Genomic DNA, 15832 nt, shown 5'->3' with positions numbered 1-15832 from the left:
TGCGTTTTACAGACGTCTGCACGCACTTGCAGCTGCTCTGTAAGAGTGGGGGAGGTTTCGGGCTCCGCAAGCCGGGGGGGAACCGCCCGGAGAAGAAGCCGGGGAAGGCGGCCGGGCCACCTGCAAAGCTCCGCAGCTGCACCAGCTTATTTTTTTTTTTCCTTTCCACCTACGAGCTTTCTTCTTCCACTTAATTTGACGAGAGAATTATTTAAACGAATGTCTCTCGAATTTTCAAAATGCACTTAGCAGAGGGTGGTTTCGATCCACCGACCTCTGGGTTATGGGCCCAGCACGCTTCCGCTGCGCCACTCTGCTCGGCGGGAGGACGCCCCTTGAATCCGCCCCTATCACCGATTCTCCACTTAGCCTCGGGGAAACAATCCATTGTCTGGGCTTAGGTGGGTCCTCCGGGAAGCAGCCTGAGAGACTTCCTCCCCCGGAGTCTTTCCTTTCCCTCCGCGCTAGCGGGAAAAGGGAACGCGTGTAGCCCCGTGTTAACGCTCCCAGGGGCGACCCCGGCTGTGGGGCTAAGGGGCTCAAGTTTGAGCTCTGCCCCTGCTCCCCACTGGAGTTTCTTAATGTTGCTCCTTTGCCCCAGACTCCTCCCACATCTCTTGGCCAGAACGGGCCGGCCCAGATAGGAGAAAATGTAATGGTCACTAGATGTCCAACGTCCTCCGGCCCATCAATGAACCACAAGCGTTTATTAGGGGCTTACTACGCGCCAGAGAAAAGTCAGTGTGTCTGGGATGTGTGTGCATCCGCTCGGTGCCGGCCTGGGTCCTCCGCAGGGTCAGAGCGCGCTCGCCATTGTCCAGGGGCCCACACGGGAAAAGGCGGCGGGTGCTGTGGCCGGGCTCTGCAACCCCCACAGAGCCTGGCTGCGGACACCGCGGCTGGTGGTTCTGGGGAGGCCGGCCTCGGAAGCGATCCCTGCCAGAAGCGGGGATGTGTTGCTAAGGAGACGGTCCACTTCCTGTGGCTTCAATCTCGCTGAGACATTCACCTTTATTATTTCTCAGCATCCGCAGTCCAAAAAAAAAAAAAAAAAAAAAAAAGGCTTTGTGGTATTTTCAAAGTCTCTAGCAGCCCTTGTTCTCGTAGCGACCACGTGGCCTAATGGATAAGGCGTCTGACTTCGGATCAGAAGATTGAGGGTTCGAATCCCTTCGTGGTTGTACTTTTTTTTTTTTTTTTTTTTGGATCATTAATTTCACTTCCCTACCTGATTCCCAGATGGGGAGCCGGGAATTGGGAAAAGCCTGCTGGAAACTAAAGACCCCTTTTTTCTTGTCTTTGGACCGTTTCCTAACTCACCGGGCAGAAGCCGTTAACAGCCACGTGAACTAGAGGTAAAGGCGAGGGGAGGGGGGGAGGGAGTTCTGAAAACCTTTTTTCAAAGGAAGAGACTTTTTTCCTAAGGCTTCCAGTCCTGATCACTCGAGACCGGAAATTTCCATTTTTTTCAACGTCTGGTCCACAAGTACTTCGGAAGTCTAATATTACTTTTTTTTTTTTTTTTTTTAAGATTAAATTTTTTTTAAGATTAATTTTTTTTAATTATAGCTTTTTATTGACAAGGCATATGCATAGGTAATATTTCAACTATGACTCTTGCAACACGTTCTGTTCCAACTTTTTCCTCTCCTTCCTGCCCACCCCCTCCCCAGATGGCAGGTAGTCCCATACATGTTAACTATACATATACATATTTACACAGTTATCTTGCTGCTTACTGAAAAGGAACATATCTTACTCCAGAGGGGGCCATTATGGAGGCAGGAGCTCTGCTATCCTCTAATATCCCTTGGATTTCAGCAGAGAGGGGCCCGACATGAAATTTCATTGGTAAAGGAAGTTTCCAGGTGAGAAAACCCCCTTACCAGCTCAAGTTGGCCACTCCCGCAGAATCTGAACCCAGATCCGCCTCCGACATGGAAAGCGCGCAAGCAGCCCGGTCTCCCGATCTAGGAGGCCAGAGCCCAGTTAGACACTGGAGAGTTCCGGACAAACGAGTGTACTGCCCCTGTGGCTGCTTCCCCTAGGCCCCGTCCTCTCGACACTCTGCTGTTTTCAACCAGAGGGGAGTTTCTGCACGGTTGTTCTCCCAGAGCTGACTGGCATGGACGTGAGGGTGATACAACCCTCCCTTCTCTTTTTTGCTGATCCCAGACGCCCTGCGTCAGTCCCGTCCACCGATTAGTCAATCAACAAGCATTCGTTAAATTCTTATTATGTGCCAGGCACTGGACCAAATTCTAGAAACGCAAAGAAAGGCTAAAAATAGCCCCTGACCTCAAGGAGCTCCCACTTTAATGAAAAAGAAAACAATAATAATAATAGCTTGCATTTCTATAGCTCTTTGAGTATTTTTTTTTAATGTCATTTGATCTTTGACAACCCTGGAAACTAAGTATCATAATTAAAAAAAAAACAAACTGGAAGACTGATATTAAGTCATTCCCCCAGGATGGTGCAGCTTAAAGGGCGAAGATCAGATATGAACCGAAGGCTTCCTGGCTTGAGCTCTATCCATCCCACCCTGTAAATATGTAGAGGTGTGCAGAATATGTAAAAGTGGGGGGCATCTTGCCATCAGGCCGCCTGCTCCACCGGCAGCACTCTTTTCCTCTGAGCCCATCTCCTCCTCAATCTCATGCCCGAGGGACGATAACCTAAAATTAAGTCCACTGTTGCTATGGGAACACACCTGACAAGCTCCCATCCTCCTCTGGGCCACCTTTCCTGGCTACCTTTGTCAGTGTGTGCTGAGAGACACCCGGTAGAATGGAAGCACCCGGTGGGCAGGAATATCTCCCTTCTGTCCTAGAACGCAGGCCCGGCACATATTAAGGAGTTTAACAAATGCTCAAACTATGGCTCATGGGCCACATGCGGCCTGCTGGGTTATGGCAAATGGGCTGAGGGACGGAGACAGAGTCCGGCCCTCCCACAATCCGAGGGACCGTGAACTGGCCCCTATTTTAAAAGTTTGACGACCATTGTAAAGGATTGAATGAAATACTCCCAAGTCAGCTGAGTTCACAGCAGGTTCTGACATTTATAGGAGGATGGCAGACAGTGTACTAGAAAGGGCACTGGGTCTGATGGCAAAGCACTCGGATGGCAATCCAGTAACTTATACCTCAGGGTGGAGTCAGGACCTGGGAAATCCTTGACTAATTTGATGAGACCAAATTACCTGGTGTTTGGAGGCCGGTGAAGGACACTCCCCAAGAGGGTGTAGACACACCCTCATTGACATTTTGCTGATAGGACACAGGGAAGTCCAGTTGATTACCTAGTTGGAACTCAGGAAGTCACTCATCACACACACTGTGACTTGGTCTCTGTCTCTGTCCCTCTGGCTCTCAATAAGTTCAAAACTCAAAGAAGAGGAAGGAAACCAACTTTCTAGTCCCAGAACCAATGAAGCTGAAGTGCCATTAAAAAGCTCAAAACAGATTTGAGTTTTTTTCTTTAAAAGTCCAAGGTATGGGGCAACTAGTTGGTGAGGTGGCTAGAGCACCAGCCCTGAAGTCAGGAGGAAATCTGGCCTCAGACAGTTAACATTTTCTGGCTGTGTGATCCTGAACAAGTCATTTAACTCCAATTAATTCAGAAAAAAAAAAGTCCAAGACTCTCAAAGCCCTTTCCTCCTACTATTTCAGAAAACTTAGTTATCCCAATATCAAAGGAAGTCATTAAACTCAGATCCTCCAGATTAGGGAAGAAATCTGTTCTTAATTTTTTTTTTTTTTTTTTAAGATTATAGACACATGGAGAAGAACTAGGAAACTTAGTACCCAGTAATAACAGTGTTGTACAAGGATCAAATCTGAATGACTTGGCTAATTTCAGCAATTAAGTGATCCAAGAAAATGTCAAAGGACTAGTGTTAAAAAATGCCACTCACCTCCAAAGAAAGAACTGATGGAGTCTAAATGAAGGTTAAAACATCCTGTTTTTCACTTTCTTTTTTGGATTGGATTTTTTTGGTCTGTGTTTTCATTTACAACTTGACTTATTTGGAAATGTTTTGCATGATTGCACATGTATAACCTATATCAAATGGCTTACCATCTCAGGAAGGAAGAAGGGGAAGAGAGAAAGAATTTAGAATTCAAAATTTAAAAAATATATTAAAATTGTTCTTACATGTAATTGGGAAAAATAAATATTTTTAAAATAGTTTTTTTTTTTAAAAGATTATAGATAGATGGAGAGAATAGATTGTTCCTCTCTTCTATAGTAAGATGGAGGACTATTGTTTTAGAATGCTGTCTGTATTGTATAGATTGTAGAGAAGGAGAGTATCTAGAAGTGGCTGTAATATATTTTTTAAAAGGCAACAGTAAAACTTTTAACTTTTTGTAGCATATGGTGTGAGTTGTTGGTCTAAACCTAATTTCTGCTACATTGCTTTCTGGTTTTCCAAGTGGTTTTTGTTGAATAGCAAGTCCTTAACTTGGGAATTGTAGCCTTTGGATTTAACAAATACCATGTTATAATTAGACTCTGAGCCCCTTGAGTGAAGGGACTATTTTATGCCTTTGTTTGTATATTCAGTGCAGTCCCTGCCTAGTATATGCTTAAAATATATTGATTGCCTTGAGTTGATGATATTTGTTTCTATATATTATATTCCTAAAGGGTTCCATTCATCAATATATTTATACATTTATTTATTTATTTATTTAAACCAGAACCAAATAATTTTGATGGTTGCTGTTTTATATTCTAGTTTGAGACTTGGTATCATAGAATTTGTTCTTAAAAATTGGGTGCTGAACCTAAAATGAGAAATCTTTGTTTATGAGGAAATGAGGTGGTTAAGATGAACTAGATGCCCTTTAATGACCCCTTTCAGATCTAACTCTACATAGGAAAGAATTCTTATTTCTGACAGTTTATTAGCTTCAACTCTCTGCTCCTCATTTTTCTGTTCTGTAAAATGGGAATGCTAATACCAACATCACTTTATTTCAGAGGAGAGCCTTTTATAAGTAAAGTCCTAAAGAATAATAGAATTGTACATTATTTCAGTAAGTGGGATTGTAAAATTAATTTCCATACGTGAAGCTGAAAAAAGTAAAAAAAACATTCTTCCATCATACATTTTCCCTCCCACTCTCTTGATTTCTCAATAATATCCAGTTCTCTTTTTTTATGTATGTTTGTTTGCTTGAAGGAGTGTATCAATGTGAGGATGGTAAACAGGAAAGGCTGGGAAGTTGCAGAACAGGAAGAAAGACAGAAATGATTGAGATTTATAATGAATGAACCGATAACTTGAGTGAGAATTCCTCATTGTTTCTTGGGTTATTTTGACACTTGACTTTTTGCTTGAAATATGTCTCAGCCACTAATTCATTAATTCTCAATCCCATTAATTCAAGGAACAAACTAGATAAGTAAATATAGGATATAAATTAGATAAGTATATATAGGATATCCTATATAATGTAGGATATATTGGCTATCCCAAGCTAGTAAAGCTTAAAATGACACTAAAACTTTTGAGGACACTCTGTATCCAATATAAATACATAGTTATACAAAGAGACCATTAATAATTGAAATAAGATCACCGATCCATTGGAATATAAAAGTAATACTGGGTTAGCTTGTGAAGCTCAAATAAGATCATATTTGTAAAGCCCTGATCAGATTTTAAAGTGTTATTTAAAGGAATGGGATGGGTAGAGGGGGAGTTGAGAGGAATCCTCATTCCTACCTTCCCTTCATCTCGTTTTTTGAAGATTTGGGGGTTTAGGGCTGTGGGTAGTGCCAGAAACTATACAAATGAGAAACATGGGAGAGAATGTTGCATCTTTATAGAAAAGCCTTCCAATGTGGCTCAGACCCGAGATTTGGCCATGGAGCACCAACCATCACATAACAAACCTCAGAATAAAAGTCATCAATCTATAATTTCATCAACTATAAAACGGGGATAATAATAGCATCCATCTCAAAGGGTTGTTGGGAGGATCAAATTAGGTAATATTTGTAATAGCTTAGCACAGTGCCTGGTACATAGTAGGTACGCTGTATAAAAGTTTGTTCTCCTTTCCCCATAGAGTCACATGCTGGGGACCAGTTCTTAAAGCTGTTGTGACCTCCTTCTACTCAATTTCAAGAGCCTTGAACCATCCTGAAGCTGACAGCCTGCCAAAACTCTTGCCACATACAACCTTCCCTCACCCACTTCCTTTCCTTCCCCCCCACCTCAACCCACAGAAAACCCACAAGAATGTGTGAGAAAAACTTCCAACATACTTTCCCCCAACTGCCAGTACCCTCCTACCCTATTTTACCTCCCTTGTATTTATTTTGAATTTATTCTGTATATATAAATATAGCTATATACTTGCATATATATATGAATATACATGCACAAATACACATCTAGCAGTTACTTTAGTGTCGGGCACATTGTGGATACTTAATAAATGTTTATTCATTAATTGACTGACTTTCTACCTTCCCTCAGAGTCTTTTTTTTTTTCAGTCATCATAGATAGATATATTTCACTCTCATCACATAAATACAAAACATCCAAATATCCAAAACATTCAGATTGTAGAATAATATATTTATATTTTAATATATAATATATTTAATAATATATAGAATAATATATTTATCAATTCAGGGATCCAAGGCAATTTCAATAGACTTGGGATAGAAAATGTCATCTGTATCCAGAGAGAGAATTATGGAGACTGAATGAGGATCAAAGCATACTATTTTCACCCTTTTTTTTTTCTTTTGTTTTTTCTTGTTTTTCCTTTCTGTTCTGATTTTTCTTTCCCAACATGGCTGATATGGAAATATGTTAAAAATGAACATATATGTATAACCTTTTTTAAGATTATCATAAGAAAAAGAAATGGGCATTTATGAACTGAGATTCACAGTTTGTATATATAGCTGGTAAGAGAGGAGTTTACCAACCCCTAATTCCATCTGGGACTAAGTTTTAGCTACCTTCTGACCCTTCAAAAATAGATTTCATGGGTATGGAGGCAGTGGTGAGGATTGGGGGAGGTGGAGAGAGAAGTTTTTTCTTTTTCTTCTACTATTCTTTTTCTTCTTTGACATCATCATCATCTTCATCATCAAAAGGAAAGATAGAATAGTTTTCCCAGTTCCCTCAGTCTTAAATTTTCTCTCTTCCTGGCCTCCTATAAGAATACTTTGGTCTATCTTCTCTGAGCCTGGTAGATGATGTGATTAATGTAGGCGATTTCTGGTTGCAAATGATGTGTTTGGGGTTTAGCACCAAATGATGAGACTCCAAGCACCAAATATTGGGACTCGGTCTTGTGAAGGATTCACAATGGCCATTCTCTTTGGCAAAAGATTTCTTTGGAAGAGGTTAAAGACAAAATGAAGAGATACAATAGACACCAGGAGTCATAAATATGAAATAGAGCTGAGAGAGCATATAGTTAACAAGGAAAGGAGTTTGAACAATTAATGATGGAAAAGACAAGTTCCCTCGTGTAACTCACAATAAACTAGGAGAAAAGAAACACTCTTTGAGGTTGGAATATACCCTTAGCTGGCAGGCTAAATCTATAAAGGAGTTTAGCACCCTAAATGAGTTAGATATTTTTCTACCATGTTTAACATGTATTGGACTTGCCATCTAGGGGAGGGCATGAGGGAAGGGAAAGAAAATTGGAACACAAGGTTTTGCAAGTCCACACTTGTGTTTTGAAAGATAAAAAGCTTTAATAAAAACATGTACAAAGAGTTAGCTATAAAAAGGAGAAAAGAATAGAGGTATGGTGGGGGATGAAAGGAGAGACCCTACAAAGCAGAGTATTTGACCCAAAAGGTGGACTGACCTAAAAGGAGTCCAGCAAAGGTGGCGTGAGATATGGATAGTTTTGTAGGGGAAATTCAACCTCTGGAGTTTGACATAACTCAGATTTCTGACCAGAACTGGCCAGCCACAACCTCCACAGAGGGTGGGACTATGAGACTAAATTGATCCCCATCAGTGGTCTTTCCTGCTTGCCTCAGGGAACAATTTCATCAACCCTTCAATCTTCAATCTTTCTCTGCTAACTGCACTCAAGTTACTCAGGACCTTATCAGTAGAGGTAGTCATAGATTTAGGAAACCTACATCCTTATAGAATAATGAATTCAGTCAAAGAATCTTAGCCTTGCTAAGTCACCTAGTCCACCCCCTTCCTGAAATACAAAATCACTCTTCCTCATCCCAGAAAAGTGACAATGACTTCCAGGAGCCAGAGAAGACGTCACCTTACCCCAGAGCTGTCCCCTCCACTTGGAGACAATTCTAATTATGAGGAAGGTCCCCATTATTTTTTCATTGAAATCTATCTCCTCCCCCCACACTGACACTAATTCTATTCTATCATGCCAAGCAGAATAGATCTAATCCTTTCCTATAACAAAGCTTCAGAGATCTGCAGACAGCAAAGCATAACATGGGCCCCCTAGCTCTTTTTTTTTTTTTCCAGTTTCACCTAAACGTTTTCATAGGATAGGATTTCTTCAAGACCTAACTAGCCCAACTTTATCCATTTGTAGCTTTGACTTCCAAAATATGTTGCCTAGGATTGAACATAATACACTATATACAGCCACCTTCTTGTTGTTCAGTCTTGAGTCTTTTTGACCTCATCATGAGGTTTTCTTGGCTAAAGCTACTAAAATGTTTTAGGTAAACATATTAGGTAAACAGAGGTTGAGTGTCTTGTGCAGAGTCATACAACCAGTATATGTCTGAACCCAGATCTTCCTTATTCCAGTTCTAGCACTCTATCCACTGAGCTATCCTGGTGCCTCCATATGCCTTCAGCAGGTATCACCTTTCATGTTCTGGACTCAGTCAACACTATCAGAGAGACTATTAGTTCTTTTGGCTGCCACATCACTACCCAACTACCACTAAATTAAAACTTTTTTTTTTTTTTTTAAATAAAAATGGTTACCCTAACAATGCCTCAGGCCCATCCAACAGTTGAAGGATTAGACATTTTTCCCTATTACATTCCAACTAATTATCTTTGACCCAGATCCTGGCCAAGGCATTGCAACTTGTGGCCAAAGACAGGATTAGTCTTTCAAAATAAACTTTATCTCAATCTATTATTGAGACTTAAAGGCTTTCACAAAAAGAATGATTAGTGATGCTGAAAGCTTGAGGCCAGTCCAGGAGGATAAAATGAAATAACATATTCAGAGGGCTTTGCAAACCTTTAGCTGTGTAAATGCTGATGTTTAAAGGTTCCAGATATTTACAGGCATTCCCAAAGAGATCTTAAAAGAGGGAAAGGGACCCACATGTACAAAAATGTTTGTGGCAGCCCTTTTTGTAGTGGCAAGAAACTGGAAACTGAGTGGATGCCCAACAGTTGGGGAATGGCTGAATAAGTTATGGTATATATATGTTATGGAATATTATTGTTTGGTAAGAAAGGATGATTTCAGAGAGGCCTGGAGAGACCTACATGAGCTGATGCTAAGTGAAATGAGCAGAACCTTGAGATCATTATACATGGCAACAACAAAATTATATGATGATCATTTCTGATGGAGATGATACAGATAGTTCCAATTGTTCGGTATTGAAGAGAGCCATCTACACCCAGAGAGAGAGGACTATGGGAATTGAATATAGATCACAACATAGCATTCTCACTCTTTGTGTTGTTTGCTTGCATTCTGTTTTCTTATTTTTTTTTTTCCTTTGGATATAATTTTTCTTGTGCAGCAAATAATTATATAAATAAGTATATTAGATTTAACATATATTTTAACATATTTATAAAAATAAAAAAGATATTTATAGGCATTGTCTTATTTAGTACTTATAATAATTCTCTGAAGTTGGTGTTATAATTATCTCCTGTTTAAAATTGAGGAAACTGAGACAAGCAGAGGTCATGACTTACTCAGAATCATGCATCCAGCAAGTGAGAGGCAGAATATGAATTCAGATCTTCCTGACACTGGGTGGCTACAACCAGAAAGTGATTAGATCTTAGGCCCCATGGTCACTGGGCTGTGGCAGGAGGTAAAAGTATCAATGACGGTCTTGTCTCAAAGTTGCTCTTTAGCTCTGGGACCATCACTTTTGACTCTCCATTCATTTCTTCTAAAGCTAAGGAAGACAGCTCGGGTATTCTCTACCAAATGATCCCAAAAAAAAGGGCAGCAATCAGTACCTCCAAGAGTAGGGTACCTGCCTGTACCTCTACTAATAGGGAAGCAGGAATCCCATACCTCCAAGATTAAGGCAGAAGCCAGTACCTCCAATACTAGGGCAGCAACCAGTAGCTCCAAGATTAGAGCAGCTGTCTGTACCTCCAATACTAGGTTAGAAGCCTGTGCCTCAGTTCTTTTCGTAGTGGCTAGAAACTGGAAGATGAATGGATGTCCATCAATTGGAGAATGATTGGGTAAATTATGGTATATGAATGTTATGGAATATTATTGCTCTGTAAGAAATGACCAGCAAGACAAATACAGAGAGCTTTGGAGAGACTTACATGAACAGATGCTGAGTGAAATGAATATAGAACCAGGTTACTTATATTTTCGGAATCCAATACTTAACGTGCAACAAGAAAATGGTATTTACACACATATATTGTATCTAGGTTATACTGTAACACATGTAAAATGTATGGGATTGCCTGTCGTCTAGGGGAGGGAGTGGATAATTTGGAAAAATGAATACAAGGGATAATGTTATAAAAAAAAATTTACTCATGCATATATACTGTCAAAAAAATTTTATAATTATAAAATAAAGAAAGAAAGAAAGAAGCCTGTGCCTCCATTGCTAAGGCAGCAGCCTGTACCTCCATTACTGGGGGCAGCAGCCAGTACCTCTAATACTAGGTTAGAAGCCTGTGCCTCCAATACTAGGGCAGACAGCCTGTGCCTCCAATACTAGGGCAACAGCCTGTGCCTCCAATACTAGGGCAACAGCCTGTGCCTCCAATACTAGGGCAACAGCCTGTGCCTCCAATACTAGGGCAACAGCCTGTGCCTCCAATACTAGGGCAACAGCCTGTGCCTCCATTACTAGGGCAGCAGCCTGTACCTCCATTACTAGGGCAGCAGCCAGTACCTCCATTACTAGGGCAGCACCCTGTACCTCCAATACTAGGGTAGCAGCCAGTACCTCCAATACTAGGGCAGCAAGCAGTACCTCCATTACTAGGGTAGCAAGCAGTACCTCCATTACTAGGGTAGCAAGCAGTACCTCTGATACTAGGGTAGTAGCCAGTACCTCCATTACTAGGGTAGCAAGCAGTACTTTCAATACTAGGGCAGCAGCCAGTACCTCCAATACTAGGGCAGCAAGCAGTGCCTCCAAGACTAGGGCAGGAGGCAGTACCTCCCAAGTAGGCCAGTGTGTCACCTTCCTTCATGAAGTGAACACCTCCCTTACTGCCACACCTATGCTAGAAGCCTAGTCACTGGGACAGCCCTGAAAATTCTATGGACCAGGTTCTATGGATCTGTAGTTCTAGAGGGAGGTTCATGGTCCCATCAGAGTGCATTTTGTTGATTTCCAATTCTTATTCCATACAGACAGAACCATCAATTAGCAAAGTTTTGGGGGCATGAACATTTCTAGAATGGAGGTTCTAGACTTGCAATGTTTTAGGAAAGGAAGAGGGTACAAGGAAGAAGAAGAAGGGGCAGATCTAGGAAAAAGGTAACCTATTTCAAGAAAAGGCTAGCATATTTCACCCTTCCTTCTTCTGAAACTCCAAGAGTTTCTTTACCAGCAATATGTGAGTAAACAAGAAAGAAACAAACCAAAAGCTTGGAAAATTGTTGTGCTGACCAGCACAAAGTTCTTATCAAATTGTAAATCAAGCTTAATCAGAAGGTGGTGTAGTCAGTGAGCTATGAGGCACCTGCATGAGCATCCTTTTGTTCAAATGCATTTGATACGGGGAGGGATGTATTTATATCTGCAAAAGATTTTAAGAGGTCTGAGGATTACCCCCAGGAAGCCTGAACACAGTTGGGGGAAAATTGGGACAACAGAGAAATAGGGGGAAAAAGTGGGGGAGAAGAGATACAGCTAAGTATGTTGGTACCTTCCTTCATGCCCAGGTTTATCACTCAGAAAATACTTTTTCAGAGGAGTTACCCCTAGTGACAGTCAACTTTTTTTTTCCAGTTTGATGTCCTTGTTGATTTTTTTTTTTTTTTAGTTAATTAGGTTTAAGTGTCTTGCCCAGGATCACTCAGTACTAAGTGTCTGAAGCTGGATTTGAAATCAGGGCTTTCTGATTCTCTGTCCATTGACCTATTCAGTATGCCACATCACCTTGCTGCCCCTATCCTTCCTTGATTTGAAAGGAAGGACTTATATATCTCCAGCACTAATAGAATGGAACTTCCCCTAGCACCCAGCACAAGGCCTGATGCATAGTAGGCACTTTCAAAATTCCTTTGGAATAAATTCCTCAAGTCTACCTGTTTCTAGGGCATCCCATATCAAATAGATCTAACTATATTTTAGTCGGCTTATTTCTCAATCTTTTCCATCTATGTGACTTATCCTATTGATGGGGTTCTAGTGGTAGTCAGAGAGTTGTGGAAATCCCCTTTTGTCAATGCAGGTCCTTCAGAAAGAATTCACAAACCCAAAGAGTTTTAGGTGGCAAAAATGGAAGTTTATTGTTAGATGAAAAGTCAGCTTTGCTAGAAAAACTGACTTCTTTAGTGGCAAAGTCCTATTAGGGAAATGGAGGCTGTCACCGAGAAGAGAATATCTTCTCAACAGGCAGCTACTGCTTTGGACATTCTGTAAAAAATGAGAGAGCAGAAACCTATTGAGTAGATCTTGTTGGGGAGTTGGGTGCAGTTTGAACCGATCAGACCAGAATCTCCCAATTGAAATTACTTTGAACGCTCTTTCAGCCTGAATTTGAATGGAGATCTGGCTATCATTGGAGGTGATTTGCCTTAGAAATGGCCTAGCTTGAAAAGCTCTCTCACAGACTCCACGGAGTCTGGGAGGGTCAGGAATCAAAAAGGGGCAGAATTTCAGAGTGTTAATTTTACAGATCAATAGGAGACGGTTTTTTACAGAGTTTACTCACATCACCACTATGTCATGATTTTACCAGTTCCATTTAAAAGTAAATTTTTTGGATAAATAAAGGATCTCTCATCAAAGGAAAAGGGCCCTAAGTAAAGATGGACATAAGAGAATAGAGCATTCATGGTCCCCTTTTCTGATAAGGGAGAATCCAGGTCCAGATTCTGGAGTATTATAGTCTGTTTATTTTATTTTATTTTTAGGTTACACATGCATGTTGAAGTCCAGCTCCTGTAGTGAAATAAGGGTGTGTAGTCAGGGGCCAGATGGAGCGAAGTTCGATATGACTCTTCCAATTTTGATGAGATTGATGAGAGAGACAAATATGCTTCCCATGCTTATAGACTTGATACAAAATACTTTTGATATTCCTATATTCTTTCCAGCAAGCACAATCTACTGAGATGCAAATGATTAAGCCTGGATCTTGGCTACTTGACAGAGGTGTAAATAGTTAAGATACACATCAGAGTAAAATTATCATACCAATGTCCTCAAGTACTTTTCTCCCAAATGCCTTTAGTCTCCTTTGTGGGCTGCTTTTCCTATCCTAAGATCAAAGGTAAGCTTTTGCTTCCTTATATAGCTGAGCTTGCATTTTGCTTCTGTGGCCAGGTTTCTTATCAATATAATAAGAAGTATGTTTCTGCTATTGTATATAGAAAAGGGAAGTTGGTAAGCCAAGCTACTATAAATATCAACACCTGAAATGGATTCTTACATCTTGGCCCTCTACACATGCACATTCATTTTTATATATTTCAATATGAGTCATGAGAAAAATCAGAATAAAAGGCAAAAACCACAAGAAAGAAAGAAAAAACAGAAAAAAAAAAAATGGTGAAAATAATATGCTTCAAGTTGATGCGATATAGCTTCTAGGGAAAATGTGGAAATGTGACAATAACCCTGAGTCACCAGCCTAGGCAATGCCTAGTTTCACAAACAATGCTGGCAGTCAGCTAACAATCTGTTGGTCTGTGATAACAGTTAAGTTTCTGAGATAATAATGAGGTATTTATCAAACCACTCTTCAACCCCATCTCTAAAACCACTCCTCAGTTCTACCTCAAAGCCATAAAATTAGCATGCTGGTGTAATGTTCTGTTGTCTCTAAATTATGATCTTTCTCTGGGAGGAGGTTTCTTGGGCAGCTTCTGGAGGCAGCCTTGGTTTCAGTATAAGTACCTTGTAAGAATCCTAACCTACTGGTAACATGAAACACCTGATTTCTCTTTTTCTTATAAACTTCTTTCCTTGTTCCTGGTTGTTTGCTAAATTCTTTTGGAACTTAGCCTGCTTCAATTGGTGTTACAATTACAATAAACTTTGCTGCTTGACTTGGATATGGCTTCTAGCCTGAAAATTCTTTTCAGACACCTTGTGACATCAACTTGTGACCCCCAACTTTTTTGGGTCTCCTTCTGAACCTCTACAAAGCCACATTCAATCTCTGTAATTTTCTCTCTGGATGGCATTTTCCACCCCAAGTCTATTGGAATTGCCTTGGATCACTGAATTGCTGAGAAGAGTTAAGTCTGTCACAGTTGATCATCATCACACAATCTTGTTGTTGCCATGTATAATGATCTCCTAGTTCTAGCTCACTTCACTCAGCATCTCTCCAGGCTTCTCTGAAATCATCTTGCTGATTGTTTCTTATAGAACAATAACATTCCATAGCATTCATAAGCCATAACTTATTCAGCCATTCTCCAACTGATGGGCATCCACTCAGTTTCTAGCCGCTACAAAAGGGCTGCCACAAACATTTGTGCACATGTGGGTCCCTTTCCCTCCTTTAAGATCTCTTTAGGGGACAAGCCCAGTAGAGCCATTGCTGGATCAAAGGGTATGCACAATTTTATGGCCCTTTGGGCATAGTTCCAAATGAGCATTATAATCTAATTACAGATACTCACAGGTAATCCAGGACATCCAAACACATATTCTACCAGAGCCCAGAACCAGTGGCTAGTCATAGACCAAAAAGTCCCTTCAATGCTGCAGATCACAGTGACTCTCCACCCCCCACCTCCCTTCTAACTACTTTTTTAAAAAAATCTTTCTATTTTGGCGGTTAAAAGCCTACACCAATACATTGCTGCACTATATTCCTTGATGATTTCTCCAGTTCCCATGGGTTCAATTGTTATAATTTGTATGCCAATGACTCCCAGCTCAATTAATCCAGTCCTGGATTATCTTCTGAGTTTTTGTCCTGGATCACCAACTGCCTCTTGTATGTCTCAAAGGAAATATCCAATGACCATTTCCAATCAATATGTCCTGTAGAGAACTCATCATATTTTCTCCAAACCCTCCTGTCTTTCCAACTTCATTATTATCCTACTAGTCACTCAAGCTCACATCTTACCTTTGCAATCTATTCTCACCTTCACATCATTGCTTCTCTATGTCCCCTTTTCCCCCCTCACAGAGTCAGCACCCTAGTACAGGCCCCTATCATCTCATGTCTAGATTTTTGTATTATTTTTCTAGGTAATCTCTCTGCTTCAAGCCTTTCTCTTATTTGGTCCATCCTAGCTAATGAAGGGTTTTTCCTAAGGATTTTCCATGCTCCTTCCTCCACTCAATAAACTCTCATGGCTTCCTATTACCCCTAGAGTCAGACATAAAATGCTTTTTTTTTTTTTTTTTGTTATTTAAAGCCCTTTCCCACATTTGTTTTCAGTCTTCTTACACCTT

At 40.6% G+C, this 15832-nt stretch overlaps 2 non-coding genes across 2 annotated transcripts; one reads left to right on the top strand and one right to left on the bottom strand.

Moving 5' to 3' along the window:
- Positions 1-246: 246 nt before the first annotated feature.
- On the bottom strand, positions 247-318 carry TRNAM-CAU (transfer RNA methionine (anticodon CAU)). The gene has a single exon. It is a non-coding gene; the product is annotated as a tRNA-Met (tRNA).
- A 790-nt stretch (positions 319-1108) lies between these two features.
- Positions 1109-1181, top strand: TRNAR-UCG (transfer RNA arginine (anticodon UCG)). The gene has a single exon. It is a non-coding gene; the product is annotated as a tRNA-Arg (tRNA).
- Positions 1182-15832: the final 14651 nt, after the last annotated feature.

The sequence above is a fragment of the Sminthopsis crassicaudata genome, chromosome 2 (genome assembly GCF_048593235.1).
Source record: "Sminthopsis crassicaudata isolate SCR6 chromosome 2, ASM4859323v1, whole genome shotgun sequence".
Lineage (NCBI taxonomy): Eukaryota > Metazoa > Chordata > Mammalia > Dasyuromorphia > Dasyuridae > Sminthopsis > Sminthopsis crassicaudata.
The sequence above is the reverse complement of the archived record's forward strand: the minus strand, read 5'-3'. Positions and strand labels throughout refer to the sequence as shown.